Source organism: Capsicum annuum, unplaced genomic scaffold (assembly GCF_002878395.1).
Source record: "Capsicum annuum cultivar UCD-10X-F1 unplaced genomic scaffold, UCD10Xv1.1 ctg3553, whole genome shotgun sequence".
Taxonomy (NCBI): domain Eukaryota; kingdom Viridiplantae; phylum Streptophyta; class Magnoliopsida; order Solanales; family Solanaceae; genus Capsicum; species Capsicum annuum.
This window is the reverse complement of record NW_025842453.1, coordinates 92,638-105,769: the sequence shown is the minus strand read 5'-3', so window position 1 is coordinate 105,769 and position 13,132 is coordinate 92,638.

The following is a 13,132-nucleotide window of genomic DNA, read 5'->3' as shown; positions in this document are numbered from 1 at the left end:
ATTATAATTTGGGGTATTACAGTTATAGCCCATAGTTTCAGGGGTTGGTTCGAGATCCAAGCATATCGTGGGCTGAAAATTGACCTGGGCATGCCAGGGAGGCTGAAGGCTAGTATGATCTGTTTAGGTAGGTGGGCCCATTTGGGTTGTCAAATATGCAAAACAGTGCAAATAAAGCATTTTTGGGCCAAATTAGTGTACTATAACCTATAGTTTTGGGGGTGGGCCTGGGATTCGGGTGCGCCGTGTGTCAAAAATCAACTGAGGCATGCTAGAGAGGCTGGGGAACATCCTAGTATGGTTTGTTTAGGTGGGAAGGCCCATTTGAGTGGTAAAATGGGTAAAATGGTGCAAACGAGGCATTTTTTAGCCAAATTAGTTTTCTATAGCCGACGATTCTAAGGGTGGGCCTAGGGTTTAGGAATGATGTGGGCTGAAAATTGACCAGGGCTGGACAAGAAGGCTGGGTATCATCCTAGTATAGTCCATTTGGGTGGGTGGGGCCATTTGGGTGGTCAAATGGGCAAAATAGTTCAAATAGGGAATTTTCGGGCCGAATCGATATGCTATAACCCACAATTTTAGGGGTGGGTCCAGATTCCAGGCGTGCTGTGGGCTAAAAATCAATCGGGGCATGCCAAGTAGGCTGTGAAGTGTCCTAGTGTGGTTTATTTGGGTGGGCGAGGCTATTTGGGTGGTCAAACAGAAGAAACAAGATGTTTTTAGGCTAAATTAGTGTGCTATAGCCCACGGTTCTGGGGGTGGGCTCATGGTCTGGGCATGCTGAGGGCCAAAAATTAACCAGGGCATTTCGGAGAGGCTGGATATTGGCATAGTCTGGGTTTTTTCGATCGACATATCTATTTGGATGGTCAAACGGGTAAAACAACGCCAATGAGGGTATTTTCAGGCCAAATCAGTGTGCTATAGCCCACGGTTCTGAGGGTGGGCCTGGGGTATAACATTTTCTTAACTAAAAATCAATCGGGGTATACTAGGAAGGATGGCGAGCATCCTAGTATGATTCGTTTGGGTAGGTGAAGCCATTTGGATAGTCAGACAGGAAAAATGGAGTAAGCGAGGCATTTTTGGACCAAATCAGTGAGCTATTTCCCACAAAATGGTGCAAACGGGGCATTTTTTTTTCCAGAATGGTGTGCTATAACCCACAGTCCTGGAGGTAGGCTCGGGTTCTGGGCGTATCATAGGCTGAAATCAACTGAGGCATGCTAGGGAGCCTGGAGAGCATCCTTGTGTGATTCATTTAGGTGGGAGGGGATATTTGTGTGGTCAAACGGGCAAAATGGTGTAAATGGGGCATTTTTGAGCCAAATTAGTGTGCTATAGCCCACGGTTCTAGGGGTGGGACAAGGGTTCAGGCATGTCATGGGTAAAAGATTGATTGGGGCATGCCAGAGAGGCTGAGGAGTATCCTGATATGGGTCATTTAGGTCGGTGGGTCAATTTGGGTGGTCAAGCGGTCGAAATGGCATCAATAAGGATATTTTCAGAAAAATTAGTATTCTATAGCCCACGGTTCTGGGGGTGGGCCCAGGGTCCGGGCGTGTAGCAGGTCGAAATTGTCTGGGGCATTCCAAAGAGGCTGAGAAGCATCCTAGTGTGGTCCGTTTGGGGGTGAGGCCATTTGGGTGGTCAAATGGGCGAGACATTGCAAATTGGGTATTTTTAGGCCAAATCTATGTGCTATAGCCCACGGTTCTAGGCGTGGGCACGGCGTCCGGGTATGTGGGGGGCCAAAAATCAATTGGGGCATGCCAGGGAAGCTGGGGATCTGCCTAGTGTGGGTTGTTTGGGTGGGCAGGGCATTTTCATAGTAAAATAGCAAAAATGGTGCAAACGGTGCATTTTTGGGACAAATCAAAGTGCTATAGCCCATAGTTCCGAGGGTGGACCCAGGGTTTGGGTGTGTCGTGGGTCAAAAATTGATTGGGGCATGCTAGAGAGGCTATAAAGAATCCTAGTATGGTCCGTTTGGGTGGACACGACCATTTGGGTGGCAAAACGGGGGAAACAGTAAAAATGGGGCATTTTCAAACCAAATTGGTGTGCTATAGCCCACGGTTCTGGGATGGGCTAGGGGCATGGCAGGGAGGCCGGGGAGCATCCTAGTGTGGTCCATTTGGGTTAGAGAGTCTATTTGGGTGGTCAAACGGGCGAAACAGTGCAAATGAAGCATTTTTGGGCCAAATCAGTGTACTATAACCCATAGTTCTGGGGGTGGGCCTGGGATTCGGGTGCGCCGTGTGTCAAAAATCAACTGAGGCATGTCAGAGAGGCTGGGGAACATCCTAGTATGGCTCATTTAGGTGGGTAGTCCCATTTGAGTGGTCAAATGGGCAAAACGGTGCAAATGGGGCATTTTCGGGCTAAATTAGTTTGCTACAGCCGACGGTTCCAGGGGTGGGCCTGGGGTTCGGGCATGATGTGGGTTAAAAATTGACCAAGGCAGGTCAAGGAGGTTGGGGATCATCCTAGTATGGTACGTTTGGGTGGGTGGGGCCATTTGGGTGGTTAAATGGGCAAAACAGTGCAAACGGGGCATTTTCGGGCTAAATCGATATAGTATAATCCACAGTTTTAGGGGTGGGCCTGGGGTCCGGGCGTGCTGTGGGTCAAAAATCAACCAGGGCATGCTAAGTAAAATGTGGAGTGTCCTAGTGTGGTTCATTTGGGTGGGCGAGGCCATTTGGGTGGTCAAACGGGCAAAACAAGATATTTTTGGGCCAAATTGGTGTGCTACAGCCCACGGTTCTGGGGTGGCCTCGGGGTTCGGGCACGCTGAGGGCCAAAAATTGATCAAGGCATGCCAGGGAGGCTGGGGATTAGCTTAGTGTGGGTTGTTTCGATCGACATGGCCATTTGGATGGTCAGACGGGTAAAACCATGCCAACGAGGGTATTTTCGAGCTAAATCAGTGTGCTATAGCCCACGGTTCTAAGGGTGGGTCTGGGTTATGGGCATGTTCTTAACCAAAAATCGATCGGGGCGTGCTAGGAAGGATGGGGAGCATACTAGTGTTATTCGTTTAGGTGGGCGAGACCATTTAGATAGTCAGACAGGCAAAATGGTGTAAGTTAGGCATTTTTGGACCAAATCGGTGAGCTATTTCCCATGGTTCTAGGTGTAGGCCCAGGTTCTGGGCGTGTCGTGGGCCAAAAATCAATTGGGGCGTGCTAGAGAGGCTGGAAAGAATCCTAGTATGGTTTGTTTAGGTGGGCGGAGTCTATTTTGGTGGTCAAATAGCCAAAATAGTGCAAACGGGGCATTTTTGTTCCTGGTGTATCATGGGCCGAAGATCGATTGAGGCATGCTAGAGAGCTTGGGAAGCATCCTAGTGTGGTTCGTTTGGGTAGGAGGGGCTATTTATGTTGTCAAATGGGCAAAACAATGTAAATGGGGTATTTTCAAGCCAAATTAGTGTGCTATAGCCCACAGTTCTAGGGGTGGGATAGGAGTTCGGGCGTGTCGTGGGTAAAAAATTGATTGGGGCATGCCAGGGAGACTGAGGAGCGTCCTGATATGGGTCGTTTGGGTCAGCGGGTCCATTTGGGTGGTCAAGTGGTCGAAATGGCATCAACAGGGATATTTCTAGAAAATCGATATTCTATAGCCCATGGTTCTAGGGGTGGACCCAGGGTCCGGGTGTGTAGTAGGTCAAAATTGTCAGAGGCATTCCAAAGAGGTTGAGAAGCGTCCTAGTGTGGTCCGTTTGGGGGTGAGGCCATTTGGGTGGTCAAATGGGCGAAACATTGGAAACTGGGTATTTTTAGGCCAAATCTGTGTGCTATAGCCCACGGTTCTAGGGGTAGGCACGACGTCCAGGCATGTTAGTGGCCAAAAACTGATTGGGTCATGCCAGGGAGGCTGGGGATTGACCTAGTATGGGTTGTTTGGGTGGGCGGGGCATTTTCATAGTAAAATAGGCAAAATGGTGCAAACGGTGTATTTTCAGGACAAATCAAAGTGCTATAGCCCATGGTTTTGGGGGTGGACCCAGGGTTTGGGTGTGTCGTGGGTCAAAAATTGATTGGGGCATGCTATAGAGGCTAGAGAGCATCCTAGTATGGTCCGTTTTGGTGGGCACAACCATTTGGGTGGTAAAACGGGCGAAATGGTAAAAACGGGACATTTTCAAGCCAAATTGGTGTGCTACAGTCCACGGTTCTGGGGATGGGCTCGGGGCATGCTAGGAAGGCCAAGGAGCACCCTAGTTTTGTCCGTTTGGGTTGGCGAGTCTATTTGGGTGGTTAAATGGGCAAAACGGTAAAAATTGGGTATTTTTGGGCCAAATCGGTGTGCTATAGTCCACGGTTCTAGGGGTGGGCCAGGGGTTCGGGCGTGTCATTAGTCAAAAGTTGACTGGGGAGTTCCAAAGAGACTGGGGAGCATTCTAGTATGGTCCGTTGGGGTGGACGAAGCCATTTGGGTGGTCAAATGGGAAAAATGGGGCAAATAGGGCATTTTCCAGCCAAATTGATGTGCAATAGCCCATGGTTCTACGGATGAGCTTGGGTTTCGGGTGTTCTGTGTGCTAAAAATCAATTGGGACATGCTAGGGAGGCTGTAAATTGGCCTAGTATGGGTCATTTGGGTAGGCATGGCCATTTGGGTGGTTAAATGGGCCAAACGACGCCAATAGGGGTTTTTTCGTGATTGATCGATGTGGTATAGGCGATGATTCTAGGGGTTGGCCCGGGGTTCGAGTATGCCACAGGCCAAAAATTGATCGGGGCATGATAGGGAGGCTGTAGAGCATCCTAGTATGGTCCGTTTGGGTGGGTGGAGCCATTTGGGTGGTCAAATGGGCAAAACGGTGCAACCGATGCATGTTCGAGCTAAATTGGTGTGCTATAGACCATTGTTCTGGGGGTGGGCCTACGGTTCGAGCATGCTTTGTCTCAAAAATAAATCGGTGTCTTCCAATAAGGTTGGGGAGCATCCTACTACGGTCTGCTTTGGTTGGAGGGGCCATTGGGTAGTCAAATGGGCAAAATGGTGCACACGGGGCATTTTCGAGCCAAATTGCTATAGCCCATGATTCTAAGGGGGCCAAATCTCCGAGTGTGACGTGGGCCAAAAATCAACCGGGGCATGCCAGGGCGGCTGGAGAAAGTCCTAGAGTGTTCCGTTTGGGTGAGCGGGGCCATTTGGCCTGTCAAACTGGCGAAATGGTGTAAATAGGGTATTTTTAGGCCAAATTGGTGTGCTATAGCCCACGATTCTGGGGGTGGGCCTGGGTCCGATTTTGTCATGGGCTGAAAATCGACTGTGGCATGCCAGGGATGATAGAGAGCATCCTAGTGTGGTCTGTTTGGGTGGATAGCGCCATTTGGGTGGTCAAATGAGTGAAACGGTGTAAATGGAGCATTTTCAAGCCAAATCGGTGTGTTATAGCTTACAGTTCCATGGGTGAGCCCAGGGTTCAGGCATGTCGTAGGATGAAAATTGATCGGGGTATGCCAGGGAAGCTGGGGTGCATCCTAATATGGTTCGTTTGGGTGAGTGAGGCTATTTGGGCGGTCGAACGGGTAAAACGGTGCAAACAAGACATTTTTAAGCCAAATCGATGTGCTATAGCCAACAATTCTAGGGGAGGGTACGGGGTCCGAGCGTGCTAGGGGACTAAAATCAACCGTGGCATGCCAGGAAGGCTGTAGATTGACCTTGTGTGGGTCGTTTGGGTGGGCAGGTCCATTTGGATGGTAAAATGGGAAAAACGGTACAAATAGGGTATTTTTGGGATAAATCGATGTTCTTTAGCCCATGGTTCTAGGGGTTGGCCTGGGATTCGGGTGTGCTGTGGGTCAGGGAGGCTAGAGAATGTCCTAGTGTGGTCTGTTTGGGTGGGCGAGGCTATTTAGGTGGTAAACGGGTGAAATGGGGCATTTTTGAGCAAAATCGGTGTGTATAGCTCACGATTATGGGAGTGGGATCGAGGCATGCCAAGAAAGCTGGGGAGCATCCTAGTATGGTTCATTTGGGTGGCCGAGTCTATTTGGGTGGTCAAATGAGCAAAATAATGAAAATGGGGCATTTTTTGGCCAAATTAGTGTGCTATAGTCGGCAGTTCCAGGGGTGGGCCTGGGGTCCGAGCATGATGTGGGCCAAAAATCGATCAGGGCATGCCAGGGATGCTGGAGATCGTCCTAGTGTGGTATGTTTGGGTGGGCGGGGCCATTTGGGTGGTCAAACAGGTAAAATAGTATAGATAAGGCATTTTTGGGCTAAATCAGTGTGCTATAGCCCACGGTTTTGGGGGTGGGCCTTGGGTCTGGGTGTGCTGTGGGCCAAAAATTGATCGGGGCATGCTAGGGAGGCTGGTAATTAGCCTAGTATGGGTTGTTTTGGTCAGCGAGGCCATTTGGTTGGTCAAACGGGAGAAACGACATCATCAGGGGTATTTTTGGGCTAAATCGGTGTGCTATAGCCCACTGTTTTGGGGTGGGTCCAGGCATTCCATGGGCCAAAAATTAATCGGGGCATGCCAGGAATACTAAGGAGCATCTTAATATGGTCCTTTTGGGTGGGCGGAGCCATTTGGGTGGTCAAACGGGCAAAATAGTGCAAATAGGGCATTTTAAGGTCAAATCAGTGTACTATATCCCACGGTTTTAAGGATGGGCGAGGGGTTCGGGTGTGTCATGGGTCAAAAATTGATTGGGGCATGGAAGGGACGCCGAGGAGCATCCTAGTATGGGTTATTTGGGTCGGCAAGGCTACTTGGATGATCAAACAGGCAAAACGACATCAACGGAGGTATTTTCGGTCAAATCGGTGTACTATATCCCACAGTTTCAGGAGTGGGAAAGGTGTTCGGATGTGATATGGCTCAAAAATTGATTGGGGCATACCAGGGATGCTGAGGAGGATCTTAGTGTGGTCTGTTTGGATGGTCGGCGCTATTTGGGTGGTCACAAGGGTGAAACGGTGCAAACTCGACATTTTAAGGCTAAATCAGTGTTCTATAACCCACAGTTTTTGGGGTGGGCCTGGGGTCAGTCATGAAGATGTTTGAAAATTGATTGAGGCATGCCAAAAAGGCTGTGGAGCATCCTAGTATGGTCCATTTGGGTAGGTTAGGCCATTTGGGTGGTCAAACGGGTGAAATGGTGCAAATGGGGTATTTTTGAACTAAATCGGTGTACTATAGCCCATGGTTCTAGGGTTGGGCATAGGGTCTAGCATGCTGAGGGGCAAAAATCAACTGGGGCATGCCAGGGAGGTTGGGGATTAACGTAGTGTTGGTTGTTTGGGTGGGCGGGGCCATTTGGATGGTAAAACAGGTAAAACGGTGCAAATGGGGCATTTTTGGGCCAAATTGATGTGCTATATAGGCCATGGTTCCGGGGGTGGGCTCGGCTTCAGGTGTGCCATGGTTCAAAAATTTATTGGGTCATTCTAGGGAGGCTAGAAAGCATCCTAGTATGGTCCGTTTGGGTGGGCACAACCATTTGGGTTGTAAAACAGGCAAAACGGTGGAAACAGGGCATTTTTGGACCAAATCAGTGTGGTACAACCCATTATTTTAGGGGTGGTATCGAGGCATGCTAGAGAGGGTAGGGAGCATTCTAGTGTGGGCTATTTTGGTGGGCGGGTCTATTTGTGTGGTCAAACGGGTAAAATGGTGAAAATGAGGTATTTTTGGTCCAAATCAGTGTGCTATAGTCCACGATTCTAGGGGTGGGCCAGGGGTCTGGGCGTGTTGTGCGCCAAAAATCTACCAGAGTGTGGCAAGGAGGTTGGAGAGTATCCTAGTGTGGTCCGTTTGGGTGGGAGAGGCCATTTGTGTGGTCAAACGAGAAAAATGGTGCAAATAAGGCATTTTGGGCCAAATCGGTGTGATATAGCACACAGTTTTGGGGGTGGGCTCAGGGTCTGTGCATGTTGTAGGCTGAAAATCAATTGGAGCATGCTATGGAGGTTGTAGATTGTCCTAGTATTGATCATTTAGGTCGGCGTGGCCATTTGGGTGGTCAAATGGGCGAAACAGCACCAACGGGGGTTTTTTCGGGCCAGATCGATGTGCTATAGCCGACGGATTCAAGGGTGGGTCTAGGGTCTGGGCGTGCTGTGGGCCAAAAATAGTGGGGCATGCCAGGGAGGATGGAAAGCATCCTGGTGTGATCCGTTTGGGTTGGCGAGGCCATTTCGGTGGTTAAACGGATGAAATGGTGCAACTCGCGTATATTCGGGCCAAATTGGTGTGCTATAGTCCACGGTTTTGGGGGTAAGCCTAGGGTCCAATTGTGCCATGGCTCAAAAACTAATCGGGGAGTACCAAGAAGGCTGGGGAGCATTATACTGTTGTTCTTTTGGGTTGGCGGGGCTCTTTGGGTGGTCAAACGGACCAAACAGTGCACACAACGCATTTTCGGGCAAAATCAATGTGCTATATCACACGATTCTAGGTGGCGAGCTCCTGGCGTGCAGTGGAATAAAAATTAATCGAATCATGCTAGGGAGGCTGGGGAGCATCCTAGAGTAGTCCATTTGGGTGGGCTAGTCCATTTGGCTGGTTAAATGACCAGAACGGTGCAAATGGGCCATTTTTGGGCTAAATTATTGTGCTATAGCCCACGGTTTCAGGGATGGGCTTGGGGTACGATTGTTTCGTGGGCCAAAAATCAACTATGGTATGCCGAGGATGATGAGGAGCATTCTAGTGAGGTCCGTCTGGGTGGGCGGGGCCATTTGGGTGGTCAAACAGGCAAAATAGTGCAAATGGAGCATTTTCAGGTACCATCGGTGTACTATAGCCCATAGTTCTGGGGGTGGGCCTTGGATCCGGGCGTGCTGTAGGCTAAAAATTGATCAGGACATGCCAAAGAGGCTGGGGTGCATCCTAATATGATCCGTTTAGGTGGGTGGGGAAATTCGGGTGGTCAAACGGGCGAAATGTTGCAAACGGGGCATTTTTTGAGCCAAATTAATGTGCTATAGCCCATGGTTCTAGGGTCGGCCATGGCGTCCGAGCATTCTGGGGGCTGAAAATCGATCGGGGCATGACAGGGAGGCTAAAGATTGACTTAGTATAGGTCGTTTGGGTGGGAGGGGCCATTTTGATAGTAAAATAGGAAAAACAGTGTAAATAGGGCAATTTCGGGTAAATCGATGTGCTATAGCCCATGGTTCTGGGGTGGGCCTAGGGTTTGGGTATGTCGTGGGTCAAAAATCGACCGGGCTATGCCAAGGAGGCTAACGAGAGTCCTAGTGTGGTCTGTTTAGGTGGGTGGGGCCATTTGGGTGATATAGCAGGTGAAACGGTGCAAATGGGGCATTTTCAGGCCAAATTAGTGTGTTATAGCCCTTGGTTACGGGGTGGGCCCGGGGTGTGCCAGGGAGGCTAAGGAGCATCTTAGTGTGGTCTATTTAGGAGGGGAAAATGGCAAAAAGGGGTATTTTGGGGCAAAATCGGTGTGCTATAGTCAACGATTTTAGGGGTGGGATAGAGGTTCGGGCGTTTCGTGGGCCAAAAGTTAACTGGGCATGCCAGGGAGGTTGGGAAGCATCCTAGTATGGTCCGTTTAGGTGGGCGGGGCCGTTTAGGTGGCCAAACGGTAGAAACAGTGCAAATAGGGTGTATTTGGGCCAAATCAATGTGTTATAGCCCACGGTTCTGGGGGTAGGCTCGGGGTCCAGGCATGTTGTGGGCCTAAAATTGAACGGGGCATGCCGGGAGGTTGGGGATTGGCCTAGTATGGGTCGTTTGGGTCGGCGGGGCCATTTCGGTGGTCAAACGGTCAAAACGACATCAATAGGGATATTTTTGGGCTAAATTAGTGTGCTATAGCCCAGGGTGGTTCGGGCGTGTCGTGGCCAAAAATTGATCGGGAATGCTAGGAAGGCCGGGAAGGATCCTAGTATGGTCTGTTTGGGTGGGAGGGGCCATTTGGGGTGGTCAAACGGGCAAAATGGTGCAAACGAAGTGTTTTCATGCCAAATCGGTATGCTATAGCACACGGTTCTAGGGTGGGCCTGGGGTCTGGGCATGCGTAGACGAAACATTGACTGAGGCTTGCTAGAGAGGCTAAAGAGTATCCTAGTATGGTCTTTTTGGATGAGTTGGGCCTTTTGGGTGGTCAAACGAGCTAAGCAATTCAAATGGGGCATTTTAGAGTCGAATTGGTGTGATATAGCCTACGATTATGGGGGTAGGCTCAGGGTCCGGGTGTTTGATGGGCCAAAAATCGACTGAGGCATGCCAGGGATGCTGGAGATCATCCTAGTATGGTATGTTTGGGTGAGAGGGGCCATTTAGGTGGTCAAACGGGCGAAATAGTACAGATAGGGCATTTTTGGGCTAAATCGGTGTGCTATAGCCCACGGTTCCGGGGGTGGGCCTTGGGTCTGGGCGTGCTATGGGCCAAAAATTGATTGGGGCATGCTAGGGAGGCTGGGAATTGTCCTAGTGTGGGCTGTTTTGGTCTGCGAGGCCATTTGGTTGGTCAAATGGGAGAAACGACATCATCAGGGGTATTTTTGGGCTAAATCGGTGTGCTATAGCCCACTATTTTGGGGGTGGGTCCAGGCGTTCCATGGGCCAAAAATCAATCGGGGCTTGCCAGGAATACTGAGGAGTATCTTAATATGGTCCTTTCTGGTGGGCGGAGCCATTTGGGTGGTCAAACGGGCAAAATAGTGCAAATAGGGCATTTTAAGGTCAAATCGGTGTACTATATCCCACGTTTTTTAGGGTGGGCCAGGGGTTCAGGTGTGTTGTGGGTATAAAATTGATTGGGGCATGGAAGGGACGCCGAGGAGCATCCTAGTATGGGTTATTTGGGTCGGCCGGGCTATTTGGATGGTCAAACAGGCAAAACGGCATCAATGGAGGTATTTTCGGCCAAATCAATGTAATATATCCCACATTTTCAGGAGTGGGAAAGGTGTTCGGACGTGATATAGGTCAAAAATTGACTGGGGCATGCCAGGGAGGCTGAGGAGGATCTTAGTATGGTCCGTTTGGGTGGTCGAGGCTATTTGGGTGGTCACAAGGGTGAAACGGTGCAAACTCGGCATTTTAAGGCCAAATTGGTGTACTATAACCCACAATTTTAGGGGTGGGCCCAGGGTCCAGTCATGCAGCTGTTCGAAAATTGATTGGGGCGTGCCAAGAAGGCTGTGGAGCATCCTAGTATGGTCCATTTGGGTAGGTTGGGCCATTTGGGTGGTCAAACGGGTGAAATGGTGCAAATGGGGTATTTTTGAACTAAATCGGTGTACTATAGCCCACGGTTCTAGGGTTAGGCACGAGGTTCGAGCGTGCTGGGGGTCAAAAATCGACTGGGGCATGCTAGAGAAGTTGGGGATTAACCTAGTGTGGGTTGTTTGGGTGGGCGGGGCCATTTGGGTGGTAAACGGGCAAAACGATGCAAATAGGGCATTTTTGGACCAAATCGATATGCTATATAGCCCATGGTTCCGGGGGTGGGCTCGGGGTTCGGGTGTGCCGTGGTTCAAAAATTTATTGGGGCATTCTAGGGAGGCTAGAGAGCATTCTAGTATGGTCCGTTTGGGTGGGCACGACCATTTGGTTGGTAAAACAGGCAAAACGGTGGAAACAGGGCATTTTTGGGCCAAATCGGTGTGGTACAGCCTACTATTTTAGGGTTGGTATCGAGGCATGCCAGGGAGGGTAGAGAGCATCCTAGTGTGGGCCATTTTGGTGGGCGGATCTATTTGTGTGGTCAAATGGGTAAAATGGTGAAAATGAGGTATTTTTGGTCCAAATCAGTATGCTATAGTCCACGGTTCTAGGGATGGGCCAGGGGTCTGGGCGTGTCGTGGGCCGAAAATCTACCAAAGCGTTCCAAGGAGGTTGGGGAGCATCCTAGTGTGGTCCATTTGGGTAGGAGAGGCCATTTGTGTGGTCAAACGAGAAAAATGGTGCAAATAAGGCATTTTTGGGCCAAATCGGTGTGCTATAGCACACAGTTCTGGGGGTGGGCTCAGGGTCCGTGCATGTTGTAGGCTGAAAATCGATTGGAGCATGCTATGGTGGTTGTATATTGTCCTAGTATGGATCATTTAGGTCGGCATGGCCATTTGTGTGGTCAAATGGGCGAAACAGCACCAACGGGGGGTTTTTTCGGGCCAGAACGATATGCTATAGCCGACGGTTTCAAGGGTGGGTTTGGGGTCTAGGCATGCTGTGGGCCAAAAATAGAGTGGGGCATGCCAATGAGGATGGAAAACATCCTAGTGTGATCCGTTTGGGTTGGCGAGGCCATTTTGATGGTTAAACGGATGAAACAGTGCAACTCGCATATGTGCGGGCCAAATTGGTGTTCTATAGTCCACGGTTTCGGGGGTAAGCCTAGGGTCCAATCATGTCGTGGCTCAAAAACTAATTGGAGAGTACCAAGAAGGCTGGGGAGCATCATACTACAGTTCTTTTGGGTTGGTGGAGCTATTTGGGTGGTCAAACGGGCAAAATGGTGCACACGGCACGTTTTCGGGAAAAATCGATGTGCTATATCCCACGATTCTGGGTGGTGAGCTCCTGGCGTGCAGTGGGATACAAATTAATCAGAGCATGCTAGGGAGGCTGTGGAGCGTCCTAGAGTGGTCCATTTGGGTGGATGGGTCCATTTGGCTGGTTAAATTAACAGAACGGTGCAAATGGGGCATTTTTGGGCTAAATTATTATGCTATAGCCCACGGTTTCAGGGGTGGGCCTGGGGTCCGATTGTGTCGTGGGCCAAAAATTAACTATGGCATGTTGAGGATGATGAAGAGCATTCTAGTGAGGTTCGTCTGGGTGGGCGGGGCCATTTGGGTGGTCAAACGGGCAAAACAGTGCAAATAGAGCATTTTCAGGTACCATCGGTGTACTATAGCCCACAGTTCCGGGGGGGGGGGGGGGGGCTGGGATCTGGGCATGCCGTAGGCTAAACATTGAGCGGGGCATGCCAAAGAGGCTGGGGTGCGTCCTAATGTGGTCCGTTTAGGTGGGTGGGGCAATTTGGGTAGTCAAATGGGCGAAATGTTGCAAACGGGGCGGCCACGGCGTCCGAGCATTTTGGGGGTCAAAAATCGATCGGGGAATGCCAGGGAGGCTAGAGATTGACTTAGTATAGGTCATTTGGGTGGGCGGGGCCATTTTGATGGT